This window comes from Equus quagga, chromosome 4, assembly GCF_021613505.1.
Source record: "Equus quagga isolate Etosha38 chromosome 4, UCLA_HA_Equagga_1.0, whole genome shotgun sequence".
NCBI classification, from domain to species: domain Eukaryota; kingdom Metazoa; phylum Chordata; class Mammalia; order Perissodactyla; family Equidae; genus Equus; species Equus quagga.
In genome coordinates, this window is record NC_060270.1 from 138926553 (window position 1) to 138929698 (window position 3146).

Sequence of the window (3146 nt, forward strand, 5' to 3'; positions counted from 1 at the left end):
CGCCTGCTTTCATAATGAAGCTCAGAACATAGTCTATTGTACTAATTGCTCCGAGGGCTTTAGAAAGATTATCTCCAATTCAATTAATTTTTTGTGGTAAATAGTGCCCGTTATAAATAATTCCTTGAAAGGTGAAAATATTTTGTTTTAATCATGCAAAATATCAGAAAGGATGACTGATCAACTATATATTAAAAATGATCATTCTTCATTCAATATACCCTTGATTGGCACCTGACATTTTTGTTTTACTTTCCATAAGGCAGAGCAGTTTAATAATATTGGTCAGTATTGTCGTTCTCTGCATAACACATTTTCACAGGCTACTCCCAAGCTTGCTAGGCTGTGGGATAACAAATGGGAAAATATCACACCACAGGCAACATTTTCCTATCCAACAGACAAAACAAGAAAGCAGAATCCAGGCCTGCAATCCTCTAGTGTTACTCAATCAAGGCAAATTATTTATTGTCTTCTGCCCAGGAGGTCCCATGGGGCAGGAAATATTGATTTAGGAATTTGCTGGGCTTGAATGTCTGTGTGTTGCAACTATGTTCTTTTATATTGCTCCTTAATATATGATAAATTGTTTCTGTGTATGCTGTGAGAAGGCTGAATAACAAATTAAATCTGGCTATTTAATAAACATGAAATGTAAACGCTAAACTCTTTCTCTAGTTACTATCTTGGGGTCGTTCCAGTTCACCCCACAGTGTGCGGGACGGCACAATGCCTTGTTCATATCCGTGCCCAGCTTCACATCCTCCTCCATCTAACAACCGCACAGCCTCCGCCGCGCCCCACGAGACCTGATTCCAGTCTTTCTCTGAGTGAGACTGGGAGAGCCTGGGTGTTCTTCATGGTTCACGTGGGGCTTCTCAAAGCCCAGGCACTGGTCGGGACTGTAGGTATTGGGGAGGAGCTAAAGCTGAGCCAAGAGGAAGTTTGTGGTGTGAGGAAGAGCGGGAGCCATTTATTACCTGAGCAGAAGAGAAGTCTGGAGTAAGTGTGAAGGAGAAAAAAAAAGCCATGAAGCATAAAGAAAGGCAACATGTAGAGTTACTTCATCAGCTGAAAATCTTTATCCCATTCTCCATGTCCATCTAATACCCGGGATTGAAGGGAGGGATCACATATTAACGCATAGCACTAGCATTTATTTGTTTGCTCTCCATTTGGTGCTTCCCATGTCAGATCAGCACAGCAGTGACCACGAGGACTCTCGAGTCAGACTGCCTGTGTTCCAATCCAGCCTCCGCTACTTTGTAAGAATGTGATCTTAGCCTCCCTTGGCCTCAGCTTCCTCATCTCGAAAAAGAGGACAACAAAGTATCTCTTCTCCTGTAAGATTATTGCAAAGGAAGGTAAGACACAGATACACAATATAGGATGCATATGGGATATATGTATGCATGTACCTATGTAATATATCACATATCTATCTCCCACTGTTCTATCTTCACCTAGAACAGTGTCTGGCATATATCTAAATCAATAATGTTCAGTAGAACGATCAAATTCACAATTGTTTTGTAGTTTCCATTTAACATCTCATATCTGTAGGCCTTGTCTTCCCTATGACCGATAAGCCCCTTGACGGTTGGGAAGCACTCTTATATTTTGTGGTGGCTGAACGTTTTTGTTGTCCCATCTGTTGGGGGTTCATCCCTCCCTGTTCTCAGTCCATGTAACTTAGTGGCAGGTGAACCAGGTATGGCCAATCAGTTTCATTCATCTGGCCAGAGGGAGGGTATGGGTCTTGAGGCTGGATATGCAAGCCCTCATCAGAAAAAGGCTTATCGATGTCTGAAATGGCTGCTTTAAGGCTGTGTAAACTGGAGCACTGGGAGTGGCCATCTTTGCCTTTGGGGAGATCCTGCTTGAGAATGGAGACAGCACCGAGGGACACACAGCCAACACAGGGAGCCAGATGGCTCCTGAGGGCGTCATTGGAGTTTCTGGATTCAGTCTTGCCTCAAAGGAATGCTTTTTGGATCTTCTGATTTTATGAGGACATAGAGTCTGTCTTTGATTTATTTAAATTAGTTTGTATTGGATTTGCAACCAAATTATGCTAATACACATTTTCTTCAAATCACCTTGGTCTGCATGAAACTCTTTGATGCTGTTGATCTTATATAAGGCCCTATACTGCATAGAAGACAACCAATATACATTCATTGCATGTATGAATGAGTTAAAAGTTTTGAAACTTCTCAAAACCCGTGAATCGATTAATTTAATCTCCTGCTTAGTATCATACTGTCCGAGGCAATTCAAGTTCAATTGCAGTGTGTCTTGACCTAGGAACAAATCTTTTCGTGGAGAAACACACGATGTAGCTCTGAGGATCTTGTTGGATGAACAGGATTGCTAAAAAATACTTGGGGAGACCAGAGATTTCCCGTCAGAAGAGGTGAGTTCCTTCCAACATAACTAATTCCACGGTCAACTCAGTGTCTTACCCTCTCTGTGCACCATTCCTCATGCACAAAGCGGGAAAATAATACTCACCTTTCAGGGTTGTTAGGTTCAAAAGAGCAGACTGATGCAAGAGCTAAGAATGATACAGACGTTATTTGGTGAACTGTTTTCCAGATGCGCTGATTTCAGTGGGTGATGGATACACACCTGCCACAGCCCAAGCGCGTTTAAAATTGTTTTTCGAGTCAGAGGCACAACAGGAGGCACGTTTCAGAAGGATCTGTGTAACCATACGCCATCGTATCTGGTCTGGGATGTGACCTTTGGCGGAATACTCAGTGTCCTCGACTGTAAAAGGAACGGGTCCACTGCCACGTTACCCCCCAAGCTTCCCCTCAGCTTTGCCATATCAGGGCTCCAGAGGGCAGATGCGATGCTGTGCCTAAGACTGAGTTCCTAAAAGGCCCTTTGGGCATCCGTGGGCTCAGTACCTGTGAGCCGGCACTCTTCGGGGTGTTTTTGGTGGGCGTGGCGAGCAGCACCTGCTCCTGCCTCTCCCAAATCTTGCTCCAATCCCCTCATTTTAAGGTCTGCAGTCTCCCAGCTCTTCCCCAAAGCGTGCTTCGTGAGATCCGGTTTCCGTCCCCGGTGGGCAGCTCTCGGGTCCCGTTCCAGTTCCCCAGAGCTCCCGGTGCGCGCGGGAGGCACGCAGCCGGGGGGAG